The 22,199-nt window shown below is 36.7% G+C and overlaps 1 protein-coding gene across 2 annotated transcripts in view; it reads left to right on the forward strand.

The window, feature by feature from the left end:
- Nucleotides 1–22,199, forward strand: part of Unc5c (unc-5 netrin receptor C) — a 350,620-nt gene that overhangs the window by 84,001 nt on the left and 244,420 nt on the right. The gene's annotated exons all lie outside the window — the stretch shown is intronic.

Consider the following 22,199-nt stretch of genomic DNA (forward strand, 5'->3'; position numbering starts at 1 on the left):
ACACACACACACACACACACACACACACACACACACACACACACACTCCAGAGTTTCCCCACATAGTCAGTCAGACTGGGTTCCTCCCCATCATGGTGTATGGAGGACCCAGTGGAAGCTTTGTAAATGAGCAGTCAGCCATAGGTCTGTTCAGTTACTGATTGAACCCTTGGATGACTGTACTTGCTGCTGTAAAGCATTTGTCACGGTTGCTGTTGGTTGAGGTCTACTGTATCTGGGAGTAATAATACCGTCCCATTTTCTTCTTGGTTTTGCTTCCTCGCTTTGATGTGTTAGGTCATGGCAGTGAAGCCGGTCACTCACGGTGTGGATTGGGAGGAGTCCTCAATGTCTCCCCAGCTCTGCAGCCATTCTCTATTCCAGGCTCTTATTTCTTCATTTGGATTTATGAGTCCCAGGCCCCAGCCTCCTCTTCTGGTGTGTTCTGTGAGACTCTGCTTGGGCCTTCTTGTATGTTTTCCCACTGATAGCCTGCTGAGGCTGTCTTTAAATCAGAAAGCCTGGAGAATTTTCTAAATTGAATCCTTTTCTGCCCCAGCTTTCTCCTGAACACTGCTTCTCCTAACAGGGGAACCCACCTTGTTTTCCTTGAGATGAACAGAGTCCTTGCGTTCAGCAGTTCACCAGTTCTCCAGTTCAGAAGAATGGGGGTGAGGGGTGTAGCTGGTGTCCCTGTGAGCTCTGCAGTTAGAGCCTATGGCTTTGCTGCCACTAGAAACACTGGCCTATTCATCAGCCTTCTCTTTAGCTCTCTAGGTGGCTGGGAGCCTGGTTTTTCTCCAACATGAAAGCCTGGGCTTAGCCAGTGGGAGAGAGCCCAGCATGCTTGTGGGGGGCAAGGGAGGACAACTGTCTCCACCAGAACAGATCAAATGATCATCTGTGACATTTCCAGGTTCCCTTGTTTAAAAGGGAGACAGATCAAAGACACTGTCACCTTCAAAGTTCTGAGAACTAGCAGAACAGCCAAAAGGCCGTCACCCTGTCATGACCCCTAACTGCCGTGTTTGTGATGACTTGCCCCTATGTAGTTTGACGTCTACCTTAATCAAAGAGTCTGAAAAATCAAATACCACTTACGTATGCTTTTCTGAATATCACTAAGTGTAAGGCTGTCCATTAATTTTTGGAATACATTTGGAGAAATTCGCCTTCATGAATTATTTTAAAATCTCTCCTGTATGTCCTGACCCATGTTAATGATAGGCACAGTTTTTATTTTTATTCTTTGTATCATTTTAGGAAATCCCTGAGATGTAACAGAGGTGAACTCTCATTCCCTACACTCAGAAAGCTTTCTCCTGCTCTCCTGCAAGACTAAATTACCTCCTGTCTGTTGCCTTCACAAAAAAAAAAAAAAAAAAAAAACTTATCCTTGAACTTGGAATCATGCCTAGACAGTTCAGTTTTATAGTCTGGTCTGACTTGACTGCATTCTCCACTAGAGTGTTTTTAGGATGATAAGGGCTTTCTGAACAAGGTCTTGTTTATGATCTTATCCCTAAAACCCAAGATAGTACCTGGAACAAGTTTACCACTCAAATGAACATTTCTGGAACTTATCAGTAAATCTATAATGTGCTTGGGCCGTTGTCCTGTGCCTGGCTTGAGTGTTCCTTCCATTTGTTGTTAGTTTTAGATTTTGCTATGTACATTTATAACCCCACATTTACTGCATATCCACGCGGGTATAGCTTGAGCACACGTACGTATTTCAAGCAAAGATATTTAACTTTAGAGAGAGAAAAATAACTGAGTACTGAAGAAATAATTTTCACATAAAATAACAATTAATAGGCAACAATGGCTATTTTTTAATGTTTTCTATTTTACGGTAGTTTAGCATATTTATATTCTCTATAATATATATTCTCTAATATATATACATATATTTTTTTTCTCTATCATTGGTCCACTCCACGTAAAAACCTAAAGTCTTATTATCACACTGATTTTGGGATCTATAAACAGATAAAATGTCAGTAAATAGTTCCAGCAGCCAATCAGAAAACCATAAGATAAACGTATGAAGGTTAAAAAAAAGCCAAGAAATGATTAGGCTTATTTGATTAAATTTCTGCATTTGACAGGATGTCATAGGTTGGCAGAGGACACAGCTTGACTATATCTGCAGCACATAACCCAGTAACATAGATGACATGGAGCTGGGCTGATTGACATCCCTCTGGGTGGCAGGTACTAGGTTTGGTAGGTGACCAAAAGGCATTTTGGACTCTATGCCACCATGCTGAGGGTAGATCTAGCAAACTGCAGACACAGAACTATTGGTATTATATTGTTTTCTTTACTTAAAAAAAAAATGACTAAAGGTACTATGACAAAACCTAAGCATGAAGCGAGGGAATAACAAACAACAAACAAACATCATTTTCGCGAATGTAGTTAATTCCCTTTGCCAGCTAAGTTAATGTTTTCAATGAAAAATTAAAATGGGATTTACATTAGCACAAGTTACTACTCTGATAAATAACTCTCTTCCTTAGACTAAAGGTTTATTGTTGAAAATCCAATATTAATTTACAGATTATCCAGAGTTCCATACCAGATGATAGCTTCCTTTTTTGACTTCTGTTAAACTCATACCCGCTGCCGCCTTTATGATGGAGAATGGCAGTGCTTCATGTTATCTTTGTGGGAGAAATGAGTCTATCATTAACTGAGTTGCAACTCCCTTGAAGAAAACTATATGTTGGGTCAAGAGTCTTCATTTTAAATTTTTCTCAACAACAGATGACCTGCGTGTACAATTGGAAGGCTCAACTAAACAGATAGTTGTCAATAGTATAATTTTAAAAGAAAACTTATTAATATATTCAAATAAAAATGGTAGACTTGAGGAATGTGTCAAAATATATTTTAATACATATTTGAGCAAAGGATCAAAAATATTTTAAGCCAATGGGTGGAAAGTGTTCTGCTATTTGTGGTTCTTGTACATAGTAATCTGTTTGTACATGGCATGTCCAATTCTCACGTTTTCTGTGGTGACTTCTGTCTGGTGTAAACACCCTGTATAGTCATCTCTTATAAGCCATGTCTGGATCTATGAGGAGGGATGTCATTCTCATGTATATGTTACAGTGTTTCACAAAAGAGATCAAAAGAGATCACCAGAGCATAACATCACAAGTAGGCAGCATTGAGCTAAATAGAAGGGAGAAAGCACGCCGCCTACTGTTTAAGTTTTTTAAGAGAAACGTTAAAATTATTACTTAAATTAACATTTATCAGCCCACAATTATTAATAGACCTATTGAGCAAGCAAGTAGCCATAAAATAACCTGGAAAGAACATGGCAAAATTTGAATTTTCATAGAATCTGGATATTTCATCTTTGACCAACGCAGATTGTTGCGTGTTTGAGTCAGAGTCTCTCTCGGATTGTGTTTAAACACGTGGCTCTCCTGCCTCAGCATCTCAGGTGCTGTAGTTGATAGGCTTATCATCATAAGGGACAGCTCATTAAAACACAATTACTGAAAGATTAGATTTATTTTATTATTTTTCAATCATGAGCATATGCGTATAGCTGTGGGTATGAGTGCATGAGTAAAAAACACAGTGGGATCTGGAGAGAGTGTCCGATTCTCTGCAGCTATAGTCACAGGCCACCAGGCCACTGTGAGCCACTTGATGTTGGTGCTTGGAGCAGAACTCAAGTCCTCTTCAATGACAGGGCATGTTCCTAAGAGCTACACCTTCTCTCCAGACCCCAAACTGTTTTAATTTGAAGTACTCTGATAACTCGTTAGGCCTTGTGTTTTCTTAGATAAATATTCTTGCATTTAATGCAAAGAAAAACCATTCTTAGAAGAAATAAATAGATTCTGAATTACAGACCTATCTCTGCATATTTTGACATATTGAGCATGAAAAAGACACGTAGAGTAATCGCTAATGCTCTTAATCTTATAACAACTGCAGTTCATGACTGTGACTAACCTATGAGTAGACGATAATTTTCATATTTTAATGTGAAAAAATTTAATTCCAATATAATAATGATTACATTACAATCAATGGTTGCTATTCAATGATTCACATACTTTTTGGAATTCCTTAAGGCCTTTCTAGAATCATGGGCAGCTACTAAAGCAATGTGCAGGAACCATATTCATTTTGAAGACATTCAACCACAGTGAATGCTCAGCCTCTAACTATATTATCCTCAGTGAAACTGTGGGCAAAGTCAGTCATGGGGTTGTTAGAATATTTATAACTTATAAGGAAGTTTATCAAATCCATTTTATTGAACTAGCTTGTAATTACAGTCTATTTGTATACATTTATTGCATTTTGTCCATTTACAATGTGATTTATGGGTCTGATATATTCTCATTCAATTACATGCACGTAATTATTATTGAACCAAAACAGACAATATCAGCTCTGGAGCCAGTGTTTTCTGATACCTTCACGGCCCTTAGAAACGTTGAATTCAGTGATCCCAGGACCACCACAGTGTCAGACTTCTGGATGACTTGGTACAGTTAGATACCTATTAATTTAGTCAGTTCTTACAACCAAACAAGAACAAAGTAGCAACACAATGTCTTGTTAAGGGAGTTTAATTTCAAGGTTATTTTGTCCAACTTAGGAAAATAGCATGGTTTTGGAAAATGTAAACAGGTGGCTAAACTGTGACATACTGCACTATTTCCAACTCTTCTCCTTAGCAAAGACAATTTAAAATGAGATTCAAGATTACTTCCTATTTTATTATTTCTTAGTCTTAGTTTACATATACAAGTATCTAAGAAGGTATGGGATATAGATGAAAAGGTGATAGAGTGCATACATATGTTTTCTCTTCTGTATAGAACCTAAATTTAAGTGAGAGCATGTGTGATGAGGAAGCAGAATGGAAAAGGTAAAAAGAGAGGGGATGGTAAAAAGAAAGAGGAGGACAAGAGGACAGGAGAAGGCAAAAGGGAAGAAAAACCAAATATCACACATCATTCTCATGTGGAATCTTGATTTACACACACACACACACACACACACACACACACACACATACATACATACACACACATACACATATACACACACACATACATACACACACATACACATATATATACACACACACATACACACATACATACATACACATACACATATATACACACACATACACANATNNACACACATACACACACATATATACACACACCTACACATATATACACACACACATACACACTCACATACACACACATACACACATATACACATATATACACACATACATACACACATGCACACACAGAGTCATGCACATGGGGTGGGGGTTACAGCGGTTGTTGAAGGGGTTGATTATATATTTTATATGATCTATAAGCCTACATATATAGTTCATAATACATAAATAATATCTATGGTATATAATATATTAAATTGTAATAATGAAATCATTTTACATGCTAACTTATTCAATAAAACAATAAAACCAATCTTTCAATGTCTTTACTACCTCTACCTATCGGCTCTGGCTCTCATTCTCTTCCTTTCAAAATTCTGTGTGATAATTAAGAAATAAGTAGTTAAGACATCAGTTCAATCCTAATGCTGCAAATATTAGGACACAAACATCATCGAAGGCAGCTGATAGGCACAGGGTTGAATCAAAAGCCTATCTTCTATGTCCTATTCTCCTATGGCAATATGATGAAATCTTTTCTTATGCCTTTTTCAGATAAATGGAGGCAACAAAGTTAATAAGAATATTTTATGTTGGCACCATGGACAAATATAGAAGACATAAACAGGATCCTTGTTTATGTTTGTTTTGTAAAAAATTACATTTTTAAAATCATAAGTATATACTCCATATCAAAAAGTGATATGCTTTTCTGCTTTTTAAGGAACATTTATTTGTAGTCAGTATGTATAACATCTCTTGGAAAGCAAACTAATAGAGAATAGATTCATATTCCTAATGCTTTCAGTTCTACTTAAAATAAGCTCAATAAACAACATTGGCCAGTGAGATAAAATATTTTATGAATGTGTAAATGCGTTTAGGTAAAGGCACCAATAGCAATTTCAGATTAGCTTTAATTTCTTCATCTACAATTATCTCAATTGATTCATATGTAATTTAAGATTAGATATTAAGAAACTAAAATGTATAAAATTATCTGAGAACATTGAAATATATAGGAAAATATTTATTGCTCATGTTGCTCATGATATTTAAAAAGTCAGCCATTTCTTTGAATTGCTGTAGTCTTTGAAAACACTCAATATATTCATTTGCTTTAATTTTCAAAACAAATAAATCTCTCCATTATATTTGCACAAGAAGCACAATATTTTACTTGCATTTGGTGAAGTTTGATCAATGAATGTGCGCTATAGATTAAATAGGACATAATATGTAATAAGAGGGTTTAAAAAAATCATTCATCTATGCATATGGATATAAAACTTCCACATGTATGATATTTACAATGTCCACATTTTGGATTTGCCTCTGAGTATTTCTATTTCCCCTTATATTTGCAATGGTATTTTTTAATTTTCAGCATGTCTTTGATTTCTGGAATTTACATATTTAAATCAGGCAATATCTGAATACCTGAGTATCTAGTCTAAAAGGATCTATTTGGAACACTAGAAGTAAATGAATCTCTTACATCCAAACTTGAAAATTTGAACGACAATCAGTAAAAATGGAGATGTTGAATTTGTCAAAGCACATTGCTCTATTTTATTACTGCTGGGTTAAATTCCTCCACCAAGTCCTCCATCTTTACAAGCATTTCTGCAATCTTAACTATTCAACTTGAATGCCTTCCTCAGATCAAACGGATTTATGGGGAATTAAATGCCTGTGCTGCTTAGTTTTACTTGGACACATTTTATCTTTTTTTTATTATTATAATTTCTTTCAGATAGTGGAATTTTTTTCATAACATAGTTACAACCATTATATCACAGTAGTTAGGATTAAGATGGGAAAGTGTCAGCAGTCTTTACATTCAGTAATACAGAGGGCTGTTTTTTTTTTTCCCTTAGTCCATGCCCATTCTTTAGCCATAGATCAATGGAAAACAGTCATGTCTTTTGCTAATCTGCTCACTTCTAGCTCCACTTAAACTTGTGGCTTCAGACACTGGAGGATTCTTCACTCTTATTGCATAGAAGCACTGACATGTCGAACGAAAATAACAATTTAAACTCAGAAATAACGTTAGCAGTGCAAAAATTAGTTCATATAGAATGAAATGTTATTAATAGTCCATGAGAACTAATATGTATTGCCCAGAAAATTAAGGTCTGCAAGAACAAAAGAATGTTCTCTCTGTAGGCATATGTCCTTAAGGCTGCTAGAAAACCAGAGCAATTCATGAATGAGGTTTGATGGTTTTCAACCATCACAGATGGACACCAAATGTAGTGAAGGTCTTTGCTTCTGGGGAGGTAACAATAGGAGGACTTGCAACCTTCTCTGGCTTAAAAGTAACTGCAACTGGGAAACCCTGCTCAAAGTTCACATGCCCAAGCCCACTGTCTCCTGACTGTCGATTAGAAGAGTGTGACCTCTGTGATCCTTTCTTTGGTGCCATTCTTTATGTCATCATTATTCCTCTGTCCCTATCAGGGACTAAGGAATATTTTTGTATATATATATACACCTTTCATAATCTTCTGATTCTGTTGTGGTTCTGATAGTTAAACTTTAACATAGCAACACATTTTTGTATTATTTTAGAGTTCCAAGGAATCTCATTCTAGACATTAAATATTGACAAGTCCATATTCCTTATTTTTTGTTTAAAGTCAAAACGTCTTTATTTGAGAAATATAAAGTGATTCCTTTCATTTGCCTTCAAGGTAACTTTTGTTTCTCTAAAACTTGAGTCTTGATTTCCCTTCAGCAGAAACTTGCTCAAATTCTTTTCTTTTTGCTATTTTTTTTTTATTTCACTTGAACTATGGATCTACTAATGACAATTAAGTTAAATGACAGCATACAAACACGAGAAGGGACTATTTCTTCATATGTTTCATAGTTAATTGCAAATTTAGAAGTGCTTTCATAGATATATGAATAGATAGTGATGGTTGGATTACTGGGAAGCATGTTTTAGAGCCATCAACAGATTAAATATACATGGTATTAACCTCTGTAGAAGCCATTAAGTGACTAACTTTAATGCTCACACCATCAAGAATGCCTGGTGAAGAACACTGTGCAGATTGGCAGGTTGAAGAGTGAATCAACTCTACCTCCAGCTAATTACACAGTGTACCACATTCTTCTGAAGGGTATCATTTCCCCTCCTCCACAAGTCCCACTTGCTTGTTTCCTTGCAAAGCTGCCAAGAAACTGTGAACAAATTTCATGTCTGAGTAACTGATTGCTCGCTCAGTGACCTTGAAAAATTACTTGCATCATTAAAAATTCATAGAAAATAAAGTTTTGGAGAATACCGTTCTGACATGTTCTGTCATAAAGAACCTCCTGTTACGTTACTGTACAATCTTGTGCACTTTAAGAAAAAAAAAATCAAAAACATTAACCTTCTACTGTCGATGCAATTACATCAAAAGTTTCTCTCTGATGTTTTCCCTCAGATAGAATCATACTGTTTTCTGCATTCAGACAGCAAGACAGAATCAGAGAAAAACCCTATTGATTATTTAAGCCTCTGTAAGATATCAGGAATACTATTTCAATCTGCCACAAAATATCAAAGATTCTTCTTGTTTTTACTTTGAGGTAGCTTTCACATAGAACATGCAGCAAATCACTTTAAGATGCACAGTGCATATCCTTGTAATGCACAGACAGTGATTTGTAATCACTAGCTTGTTTGTCTTTCAAAACTTCACCTGGTAAAAACAAAATTCCTGCACTTGAAATATCATGGTCATTCTCCATTTTCCCCTCTTCCTCTCCTTACAGTATTTATTAATCTATTTATTCTGGGTATCAATTGTTTTAATTGTATATATAAATTACATACTAGGTGATGCATTGATGGAATGCTCTATATGTCTTGGAGAAAGTCATGGGAAGTAAACGGATATGAAAGTCTTAAAATAAGCTGAGAAAATGTCTGATAAGATGGTAAAGTGTCCGAAAAGCCAATCTTTGATACCTTCTCCAGAGCAAGGATCACTCAGTATTGTAATGATCTACTGATTGTGTGTTCTCTCTCAAGGTACATCTTCCCTCAATCCCAGTGCTTAGTATGGTGTTCTATATTTGAGGGCTTGGTGTTTCCTCAAAAGAATAGGAAGTGCAAAGAAAAACTATAATATCTAAATTTTTATTAATTAAATCTGTTGCTAAACAATTGCAGTCTTATTCACAGTGCTTATTGAAGACTCTCACCTCCTGCCCCTCCATCTTCCTGCCATTTCTGTCTCATCGCAATCATGGCTAGTACCATGATCCTAAAGATAAAGTTGATTTTATTAGAATCCTTTAACCTGGCTCATTTTTTTGTTTGCTTGTTTCTTGCATTTTATTTTCCTGGTCTTGCTGATAGTTATAAATTTAGTTTATATTATACTAATGGAATTTAAATGGGCCTTACTTTATCCTACTCACATTTAGCTTCATTAACATATTAAGTGCTGTTATGTAGCATGTGTGTATATTGTCTAATATATAAACCAACATTTGGCAACCTGAGCAAGGGTATCCAGTTTGTTTGTTTGGTTCATCCTCAAAGTTCCCTCCTCTCCACAGAAGTTCTCACCCCATTCTTTGCTGTAGAACACCTACAACCAATCTCATGGTTCAATGTGCAACCACTGAGCCAGTGTTAACAGGGGACAACCAATTAGATATCTTTCTATGGTAAAAGCATCCTCCTTTCAAATCCCTTTCTTCTTCTCCTACAATGTCCTTGAATTGTGATTCGTTTTGCACAGGATGCAGGATATGAAGTCATTTGAAAACCCAGTTTAATCCATTCTCTTTCCTATTGTAAAGTTTGTTTCGTGTATACTAAGTCCCCACAGAGACTGGTGGACAGCATTTGAGCAGTGGATGGAAAAGTGGCGTTCCGACATCTTTTTATCTATCTTTCACTTCACTTTTGAAATGTTATTTTATATACATTGGCATGTCTGTTTGGTATATCTGAGGAAGGTGACAAGAAATAACCTCCTTGTCCAAAATCCTCTGCATTTCAATGACATCAGTGTCCTTCCTGTGCTGTTTTGCAGAGCTGATTCCATGTAGTGAGTCAGTGGGGTGTTTGTCTTCTCTTCTCTTCCCAGGGATCTGAGAGGACAAGAATATGTATTCAATTTGTGAGGAAGGATTAGTGTTTATTTTACTGAATTCCTAAGAAAATTGTTTTCTGCTCATTTTGCTTGTCCTGTGGGTAACACATCACATTGTGTGTCCTGTGTGCTGGTGGTGGCTGCAGTTTGCTGCACCGTGCCATTAACATACATCTGGGCCACCCTTTGTGTGGAGCTGTCCCCCGGTGAAACTTTAGTGGTCTGGGACAGAGAAAGACTGCAATTTGCAGAGTCCATTATCACCTCTGGATGTGTAGAATGATAATGGAAGTGACAGAGGTGCCGCTGAAAATTGGCTCTTAATATTTCATGTGTTCAAGCAAAGGATTGGAAATCTCATGCTGCTCTTTAGGGAAAATGAAGCATGTGGAAGGCTTTTTATTTATTTATTTTACAACTGGAAAGTTATAGGCAAAGGGTTGACTGCAGGGTTTCAGAGAAAGTACCACAGCATATTCACTTTGTACTAATTAATACTTCTCAGTAACAAGTCAGAGGAAAAACATCTGTGTGGAAATCAGTGTATAGAAACAAGCCATAAACAGTAGCAAAGCAAAGTTTTAGACTGAAAGCTTTCAAAGCAATGCACCATATCTGCAATCACTTTACAAATGTGTTTCATTGATGGAACCACAAACACGCTAAAAGATTATCTTCCAAAGTTTTGTTGTTTCTCTTTTTAATATTTTTTCACTCAATATATTCTTTAATGGCTTGTAACTTAAAATGTTGTTGCAAAAGTTATCAGTGTTACAATAGATTTAAAAACAGAAATTCCTTCAGGTTATTAAGTGTTTAGTACTTATGGAATATGGGAGAAAACTAACTCAGCTTCTGAAATACTAAAATTAAACATTAAACATTTAGCATAACATGTTGCAATTCTTACAATTGCACTGAGTAATGTTCATCAAAAGAACTCTCCCTTGAAAGCAATAGGGGTTGTTTTCCTTGCCAAAGCTGAGGCCGTTTTTATGTCTTCTCTTCATCAACTGTTATCTTAGACAAACAAAGTAGGATTCTTTCCTAATAAAATAGATGAATGTATATGGTTTGAAGTTCGGTAAATATTTAAGATTTGTCTGTATTTCCATAATATGAATTTACAACAAACGTGTCTAATTTCTCTTCTTTCTAAGGAGTAAGCATCAGTGACATTTGCTCCATCCCTGTTGCTGGGTTTTAACATTTGGAGATGATGGGGTAAACAATGTGAGCTTCTCAGAGGGAGAAGGGTTCTCTCTTGCTTGTTGCTGTCAGGGCTTCTTTTCTGGAAAAGAGCCCCTCTTTGCAAAGTTGAAAGGAAGCGAAAGCTTCACGTTGCAGAAGTGGACTTCAAAGCTCACTTACAACAGCAATGCCTGCCATTCTGAGTAAGGTCTCTGTGGTCAGTTTATTTCCATGTGTCATGTCATTCGGTTTGCCACTGATGAGGTCAAAGAAGCAAGAGTTTTAAGTTGAGACTTAAGAGAATTCTAATGTCTACAAACGCCCTGCTGGGAGATGCCAAGCTAATGGCTACTTAAATTTCAAATTTGTCATAGTTTCTGGCATGAATACAGTCTTCCTATTGTATGGACTTGGTGTTAACAGCCTTTGCTTTCATCGCTGGCATTCATTGACAATTCTGTGTCAAACAATGTTTTAGACAATTTTACATATATACTCTACTGGAGTAATCCTCAGGGCTTCTGAGCATATGAGGGAAAAGATAATCTCCTGATTGTTGTTATATCGGACCTAATCCAGTTCTCAGAAATTCATAAGAGCTCAATAATCCTTCAATCTTTAAAGGTATTTTATTTAAATTAAGATGTGATAATGGGGCTAACTGTACATATATATATTTACCTCTTTCCTATGCACAACTTAGAAAATATGTTATATATGTTGAAGCAGCAATAAAGTAGATGAGTAAGAAATTGTTCGGGTAGGGGACATGGCTCAGTACCTATAGTGCTTGCTGAGTAGGATTCTAGGACTAATAAATGTCTAGTGGGTGTGGCAGCCTCATCAGGACCCAGAAGGGAGGACTCCAGAGCAAGCTGGTTGGCCAGTGTAAGTGAGCATGGGTTTTGATTGAAAGGCCTACCTCAAAAAGAATAAGATTGATAGTAAGGAAGATATTTATATTGCCTCAAGCCTCCACAGATTGGCACACACATGAAGCTGTACACAAGTGAGTCAACACACGTGTATACATGAAGTCACAGCACATACACATGAAACGAAAAAGGAAAGAAATAGCTTATACTTTGAGACATGAGCTTGAGGAAGGAAGCTAACTAATATTTCCTTACTCCCTGCCTGATCAATCCACAAAATTAATAAAATTCACATTTTCAGCTAGATATTAACTAAAAAATTATTGGCTGAAAAATAGCACTTTTCCTGGCAAAGCATTCTGACCTTATGTGGCTGAGGAGCTCAGGCCTGGTTAAGGCTGTTCTACACAGAAAAGGATCTATCCTCCTATAGCGTTCTTCTCTTCTGTTACATTGTTCTTCATAAACTGAGGCTTTTAAGTCTCTCCCACTGTGCCTCTGTTAATTTGGAATAGTTCAGGCATAAAATTTAACTCCCTAACTTCAACATCGCCCGGCTATGTATCATTGGACAAGTCGGTATATTTATCTACCATAATCTTCCTCATCTGTAAATTGAAGCTTCTCTGCATTCCTCTCTGTTTGAAGTTTCTGTTTTGAAGCTAAATAAATCAGGCTGTTATTCAGTGTCTCTATATTTAACTAAACTACGCATCTATCTATCAACCTGAGAAAGCAACTAGACACAGAATTCTATTTTATAATAATATCAGAATCTATACCTGATTTCTAACCATTGCTAAGCCAAACTAGATTCAGTTTGAATCCAGTTTGAATAATCTGGATTAACTATATTATAATAGAACTCCATCTTGATTCAATGGTTCAAGGTATTATGAATATAAACACAAAAAATGGGTGCTATCTGATCAGTTGAGGTTGGGAACAATAGAGAAAGAACCTTAAACATGAAAATGGCAAGTATCTCAGCCTACCGAGCCATGGAAAGGGAATAACACAAAAGCAACCCGAAGCAATAGGTACAGGGATGACCAAGTCATGGCTGTGGTTAGGTGTACACTCCACCAAGGACAGACAAACCTAAAGCTCCACCACCAGGGAATTTTTTTAAAAAATGAGCTGTTTATTGAAATAGAAGTTACAATATACACAGTCAGCCAGGTTGTGGTGGTGGCATATACCTTTAAACACAGTACTTGGGAAGTGGAGCCAGGCAGATCTCTGAATAAGAGGCCAACCTCGTCTACAGAGTGAGTTACAGTACAACCAGGGTTACATAGAGGAACAGCCTCAGGAAAAAGAAGTCACATACTCTATTTTATGCCTTTTATTCAATTCTATGAGTGTTGGTCCACATTCTGTTATTAAAGTAGCACAGACGTAGAGGTAAAAAATGAGGCTGTAAAGCAGCTACCCTAGTAAGTCCCTGAACCAGTGACTGATGAGTGCTGCCGCTCAGTCTAATGCTCTACTTGGTCCTACTCCTCACTGAGCTTTCTGTAGCCTCTAGAGCTTGCCTTCCTGGGCACAGTTCGCTAATCCTTCAGCCCTGCTCTCTAGTACCCGCCCTGGATCCCACCTGTGGCTGTACTTACTTGCTTCTCATCTGTAGCAGTTGTAATTCCTGTGATATGATATGATATGATATGATATGATATGATATGATATGATATAAAAATAGTCCTGCAGATGCAACTATCTGATTTCTTATCCTTAAAACTCCTGAGGTTGGATTGTAAGCCGCCTGAAATAGCAAGTTAGCAAAATTTCATGTCTGCATTGTCTTTGCATAGACATTCTGTGTATGGCTTATCAGATCACCAGTTGAAATACATTTGGTAATTACAAAAATAAATAAATAAAAATAATCACTATGCACAATCTTTTATGTAAACATAGCATTTACTTCTGCTTAAAGAGGATTAGAATTTCCAGGCTTATAATAGTTGCTTTAAACTGTATCATGGAGTAATTCTATTTAAACTAATTCATGGAGTAATTCTATTTAAAGAAAAAAAACGCGATGATGTCTCATTGATTTCTTGAAAGAATAACTCTAGATTACTATATTTTAAACCTATTTCAACAGAAAATTTAATATTACTCTGATAAAATATTTAATATCATATACAACTTTTCCAGAAAGTCATCATTGTGCATGTCTGCTTTTTAGTACAGAGTTATTTCTCTGTGTAAGAATTTGTATATGATGCTGAGTGACCCATCCTTCAGAATGAGTTCATCCCATGCAGTTCTAGTTTCCTCTAAGTGGATTTGGGCTTTCTGTTTCCTCGAGCTGTTTGCCTAGTTCCTCATAACTTGCTCTCTGCTTTTATCCTTGCTATTTTCTGCTGTTCTTTCTCCAATATTTATTGGTACCATAATAATATGCATCATGGCTAAATTGGTAGCAGCACTTGTTAGCAAGTCTAATGACCTGAATTTATTCCTCAGAACTCACGTGGTACCAAGCAAGACCAACTCCTCCAAGTTGTCCTTTGAGGTCCACAGGAAAACTCTGCTGGGCACAGCCACCTCATAGAGCCACCCACCTACAAAAATAAATTTTAAAAATTATTAAGAATATATGAACTTTTAGTCTAGATACTTTATATCATCTACTTAATTTTTAAAACATTATTTTCAAATTAAAAGAAAACTTTCTTTGCAGGTTCTTGGTGTTTGCAGTAAGAAACATCTGATTTTGTTTGTTTAGTAATGACTTCAGTCTCAGTCTAGCTTTCACTCCAGTAGTGACAGTGACAACCTGTTCCTCCTCAATTCCCTTTTTCCATCTCTTCAAAACTGATATTGTGAGTTTACACTTGCTGAGTAATCTCCTTTGTAAGTTTGGGTGTGTGTGTGTGTGTGTGTGTGTGTGTGTGTGTGTGTGTGTGTTTGTGTGGTTATTGCAGTCATTTTAAGTACATACTGATAACACAATTGTCAGGAAAGTGCTTCTTCTCTGAAGAGCTTCCCTTTACATTAGACATATTGTTGCTAAACCAGTAAGTATTTACAGATTGACTGCCTGAGTTGATGGTGAGAAGCAGCCTTACTAAAAGCACCCTTATCTTACTAACTGTGCACATTTGCTGTTGATGTGTCTATCGCAGGGGACTGTTTAAAAAAAATACAACAAGCCTACACTGCGGCTGCCATCACAGGGTGGAAAGAAAAGACTTAGTAGAGATCCACCTCAAAGAGAAAAAACCTCAGTGGTACTCAACTCCACTCCCTTGCCATCTCCCCCACTTATTTACCTAAAAGAAGGAAATGGTCTAGGAATCCTCCTAGTTGATTTATCTAAGATAGAAGAAGGAACAAGTTAAACTGAGGAGAAAAGCCAAAGAATGGAAATATATAGTTGCAAGTGAAAAAGAAAGATGTGACAGGATTTTAAATTACAAGGCATTCCCAGAAATGTTCTATACGTTGGATAGAAAAAATACTTCTATACCCCCCTCCTTAGCAAAACTTAAAAAAAGCAAAGTACAACTAATAACGGGAATAAGATGGGTGAGGTGACAGCTATGTCATCCTTTTAATTGGATTCACCTCTCCTTCCGGACTGACGCACTCAGGGCTCTGCCTCCACATCTGTCAGTTTAATTCCCTCCAACACAATTAAACCTTGCTAGGAAGGCTCCATTAGAAAAGAATTCTACTCAGAATGGATATTCATAAGCTTCTCTTTACATTTCTGAATATAATTGAAAAACATTTCAGTATGATACTTGGTTAATTTTTTTAATGGAAGCAGACCATTAGATTTTTGCAGAATGGTAATGACCCCCGAGTCACATGCATGAATATCAGAGTTCAAACAGGAGCTTTGATGCCATGAGTTGGAGGAGGGAATAATTACTGATTCATGGCTATAGTTCTGAGAACTATTATTCTTATAACCAAGTTGTATTGAGTGCCCCCTCAGCTAATCATTCAGCTTCGTAAAGGACTTTAAAGGCCATGTATTTCAGTGGCCTAATGGCCAGGCAAGGACATGTCCTCACTTCATAGAGGAGATGCTAGGGCTCCACCACAAGCTACTGAGAGCCCACCCTGAGCTCCCGAGATCCCACAGTGAGTAAAGGAAGAAGAAGTTTATGAAAAGCAGATTGCCATCTGCCAATGCTCTATTCACTGTCTAATTGACTGTTAATAAGGGTGACTCTAATTCCATTTCCTGTCTGTCCATTCCCATTTTCAGACAGACAGAAAGTTTTCTGTTTTCAAAGGAAAGTCACTAGACCACAATATGCATGAAAAAGATTGTTCTGTTGGCCATCTCCGTGTCCCAAGACTGAGAAATTGATTCTTTCAGTATTCTGATAGGATCTGGGAGACAATTGATTGAAATGAATATTTATGTAAAGAAAAACTTAATTGCTTAATTAGTATTTATATAAACTTAGCCTGATTTTATCTTTAGTTTAGTGAAACAAGATCATTAATCAAACCAGAATGTACGGGACAAATCTTACCAATACTTAGATTTAAAAATTAATGATCTTCCCAGTACATCAACAAAATAAATAATAGTAGAAAGAGACAGCACAGAACTCAAGAATAAGCTTTTTCATGCCTCTTGCTGTGTGTAAAATTCAACCTAGTAACATAAATTTTTGTTTTGTATCGTTAAGGAAAATAGAAAATCAAAAGAAAAGACAGAGACAATAAGATAACAAAGGGGGCATATTATTAAATATAAAATGTCAGTAACTTCTAAGTATAGAGACATTGCTAATTAGGTTTCCAAAGATTCCAGACTCTTAAGGGTATTCCTGGTAATAGGGTGAAAAAAATGTTTCAATCTCATACTATTAAAGTGTATTGAGAATGGCAGGAACCAATGGAACCTTTTAAAAATTACAATACAGAAGAAATATTATGCTTAGAATACAAACTTATGCTGAGTAGTTAAAATTGATAGTTTATGGACTTCAATGAAATCTAATTGTACTTAGAAAAGGATAAAAGCAAAGATCTCCAGGACCTTCCTTGGTTCTTCTGGAATGCACACCTGGTCCTGTGCACTGTAGCCTCGCCCCTTGCCATACACACCCATGCTGCGCTGATTGTCTTCTTAGTGATGTTAGACATGCTGAACATCATCCAAAATTACCCACATTAGCTATTCTTGCTCCTTAAGATAATTGGGTAGATTTCATCTGGCTTCATTATTCTAATCATCTAATATCTAATATTTTTCCCGAGCAAGCTCACTAAAATTCCGATCCAATTTACTAACTCACTGTAGTGAGTTCCAACTACCATCTTCACATTGCTCCTGAACTAGAATGGAGGCAGTTAGAGTGGCAGAAGAGCTTGTTATCATCATATCTCTGAATTAAGGTAATCACAAACCCAGGTTTCTAACATGCTTAATGATTTGGGAAGAACCTACTGAGATCATGTTACTTGCAGGGGGGTGTGAAGAGAGAGAGAGAGAGAGAGAGAGAGAGAGAGAGAGAGAGAGAGAGAGAGAGAGAGAGAGAGAGAGAGAAACTTAATTCATGGAATTCTAAAGTAAAGCAGTCGAGGGAAGCGTTGATAATATTGTTTAATGTACAAGTGATTTTATTTGCATATATTACTATTTAGATTCTACATGAGACAGGTATTGTTTCATTTCACCAAAGTTTTTCCAGTTACAATTAATAGAAGGAGAAGGGAACACATTATTAAAGATTAGGGACCTTCAAGACTATAAATTATATCTCTCTCTACTCATGTTACACTGTGAAAATAGGGGTAACCCTGAAAGTTCATGGGACACAGGATCCTATGCCCAGTATGTAGAATAAACATGTCCACAAATGTTCTCTAAGATGAAGGGAGTTCGGCATCTATTTCACTCCCTGTGTTATCTTTCTTGCCTCTCTCCTGGGTAATGTACAGATCTATCTTCCTAGCATTTGATAGCCTCCGGAGTTTACTGTAATATTCAACCACCCATAGATACCCATGCTGAAACATTGGCTCAGAACTCAGACTACTTCAACAGATCAAGTTTGAGTCCTGCCTATATCATTCACCTGCTGTACCATCTTAGTGAGTTTCATCATTTGTGGCTTGTTTAATTCACCTGTAAAGCAGCAACAATATTATCTGGTTATGCCCCTGTGGGAAATAAATTAAATAGCTATGTTATACATAGTTATATATACATGTGAATATTCCTAGCATGTATATGGATTATGTATCAAAGTGTAACAAGTGTACCTCCTTAATAATATCTGTAAAACATTGATTGATAGTAATCTATGATAAAGAGAAGTTGATTAACAGCCTGTATTAAGCATATAATACCCGACCAAACTAATTGATTAGTCAAATATTAACAAAATATCCTGGATGGGTTTTCATCAGTAATCCTGATAAGTTTCTTTACTGCACTTTAACAGTAAAATAATTTCAACATTATCTTTGGAGGCGTGATTTTGAGCAGTGCTTTTTCACAAGGAGAGTAATAAGCTCATTAGTCCAATGGCGGGATTTTCTTGTCACGTCCTGCATTAGCTGCAGTGTCTCTCGCTCCCATTATGAAGGGTAATGAGGTAGCTCTGCTTCTTTCATCAGGAAGTAGATGGAACACAGTTGCAACCTGGAAATTATACTTTTTACATCCAGTTTCTTAAGCAATCCTGGAATGATTCACCTCTCTGGAAGAATTCTTTCACATAGTCAGAACCCAATTTAAATATCAGAATTTCTAATTGCAATAGCATGCAGATTCTGTTTCAAACTGGCTTTCTTTTTCTTTTGTTTTCCTTTTGAAAATCAGTTGAATATTGCTTGAACTTGGTATTTATGAAATGCTTCTAGGGTCTTCAAATAACCCCATAAAAATTCAAAGATGTAGTCAATAATCTTGAGCAATATTAAGATTCCTTAATATTTTTATATTACCTAATGATGGAAACTATGGGATTATAATGAAAGTATCAGGTTAGATCTATAGTTTTTGATGAACCATTTTAAAATTTCTTTTTAACTCTCTCACTGAGAACTTCCTATATTTTACCATGATGTGGCCAGTGGAATTCAAGAGCCCTAGTGATCTCTAGTTTGTTTTCTTCAATGCCATGTCTCTTTAATTATCAATGCCATCCAAAAAGTCCTTGAAGTCCTTCGTGAAGATTATAACTATACACAATTTATATCCAGATATAAAATGTTAAGTTAGGAACCCAGCGAGATGGTCCAGACATCAAGCCATCTTCAGTTCAATTCCTGAAACCCACCAAAAGAAAGGCAAGGATTGACTCTTACCAGTTGTCCTCCAATTTCTACATATGTACTGAGGCATGTACACCTACCCCCACCCCACATGCGTATAAACATACATACAATAAATAAATGTTACTTTTATATAGCTTATATTATAAATTAAACTAAATTAAAAATTAAAGTAAAAACATTCCAATTTTAAAAATAATTAGAAGCATGCTAAATTGAAGAGAAACTAATATCTGCTCTTTGTGGTAAATGATAAACTATTATTACTAAATTATTACTAGTAAAGGCTATGGAAAATGGTCTGTTTTCATTGATTTGCTCTTGTTCATAGAGCCAACTATTTTTGAAGATGTAACTAACCTGTGACCTCTCTCTCTTTTTTTTTTTTTTCACATTTCATTTGTTCTCCAGTACTGTAGCATCAGAACACAAAATGGCTGTGGACACACAAGTCACTTCCCACTGAGGGGACTCTAGTTTCTTCATTTATAACAGATATGCACATACACCAGGCATCTCAGTACACAGAGAACCGAATGAATGCCTCTCCGGGATATTACTGTCACTCTGCAAGAGCGCCACAAGGTAGCTCTACGGTATGCAGAAAGCAGAAATGGCAGAACCCCAGATGGAAAGAAGAACTAGCAAAGACAGGTGAGATTTATAATCACCAAACACAGTCAGAGAAGCAGAAGTGGCAGAACCCCGGATGGAAAGGAGAACTAGCACCAAGCACAGTCAGAGCAGTTTCTTGAGAAATAGATGGACGCAAACTTGAGCTACAGTTAAGTGGGTTCATCGTTTGTATGGTCTGCAGCCTTTCTCTTTTAGTCCGCTAATCTTTCAGCCCCTTGAAGGGGTTGGGATAAGAACGGTGCCAGGCCACTTCAAGGGTAAGATTAGCGTTCTAGTTTTTAGTGTTTGCGCTAGTCTAAGTGGACAGGTCCATCATTTAGACAGACTTCAGATGACAGCAACATCTTCTGTATTTATCTGACCTCAGCATACTTTTCCCCCTCAAATATATAATATGCTAGATTATATCCAGCCTTTCACAGAAGACATTGGCAAATGTCACAGTAATAATAATAAGAATAATAATATATAAAGTTTTCATCACATGTCTAACCTCTCATCAACTGACAAATATGTGACATGATTTTGGATGTATATTCTGCCCCCTTCATAAACATTTCAATTAACATTCAACTTTATTTAAGAAAACATTTCCCTCCTGTTGCTCAAAAGCATCATTTCTACATTTATAACACTCACCATATTCAATAACGTAGAGAATGCTTGCCCAGTACTCTAAGTTTACGTTTTCTTTTTTTTTATTGGACATTTTCCTTAATTACATTTCAAATGTCATCCCCTTTCACAGTCTCCCTCCCTGGAAAACCCCTATCCCATCCCCCTTCCCCTGCCTCTATAAGGGTATTCCCTCACCCCACCCATTCCTGCCTCTCTGCTCCTGCTTTCCCCGACACTGGGGCATCCATCCTTCCCAGGACCAAGAGTCTCTCCTCCTATTGATGCCCTACAAGGCCACCCTGTGCTCCATATGCAGCTGGAGCCATGGGTCTCTCCATGTGTACTCTTTGGTTGGTGGTTTAGTCTCTGGGAACTCTGGGAGGTGGGGGAATTGTCTGGTTGGTTGATATTGTTGTTCTTCCTATGGAGCTGCAAACCCCTTCAGATCCTTCAGTCCTTTCTCTAATTCCTCCATTGGGAAACTTGTGTCCAATCCAATGGTTGGCCGTGAGCATCTGCCTCTGTATTTTTCAAGTTTACTTTTTTCTTAAAGCACAAAAAGAGAAAAAAAAATACAGAAAACTAATGTATCGCTTTTTTTTTTCTAAATGAATCTGATTTTTCATCATGTGTATGATTCAGAAGACCTCTGAACTCTGGTTCTTATTGCCCGTACAAGCCATCCTTATAAATCTTTTACATTCTAGCAGCCTGGTTTGTTTTATTACTTATCTGTATTTGTTGAGGCTAGTCTTGATGAACAGTCTATTTATAATAGCATGCTTATTGCAAGGGCCAGTAAAAGAAAAAATAAAAAAGCTGAATTTGACCTGTGAACTTGGATAATGCACCCAGGGTATAATTTTTCCTGCTACACAACAGGGCTGAAAAAGATAGAGTCTCGTTGTTAGAGTTTTTGAAGATTTAAAGATTAAAACAAAGTAACCATATATCATCTTATGCATACTTGAGGAGAGGGAAAGACACTTAGCATTAGAGATGGCCTACAACTTCCTAATGGACCTCTACTGATTACTAAGAAGGCTCATTGTTTATGGATAACAGGAAAGAGGCGAAGATATCTAATGGCTTATATCTGGAAAACTAAATATCTTCTGGAAGAAGCAATGTTATCTGCAAATTAATCAAAACAGTAGGAACATTGTGTTGCTTCTTGTTCACAAGTTTAATGAGAAATAGTTTGTAAAGCTTATGGTTAGAGATGTTTGAAGCCATCCTGGAGGAGGTACATCAGAGAACAATTTATATCATGGCAGCTGGAAGGTGAGAGAGGGGGATGTCTGTGCTCTCCTGAGTGTTCTC

This window comes from Mus pahari, chromosome 4 (genome assembly GCF_900095145.1).
Source record: "Mus pahari chromosome 4, PAHARI_EIJ_v1.1, whole genome shotgun sequence".
Lineage (NCBI taxonomy): Eukaryota > Metazoa > Chordata > Mammalia > Rodentia > Muridae > Mus > Mus pahari.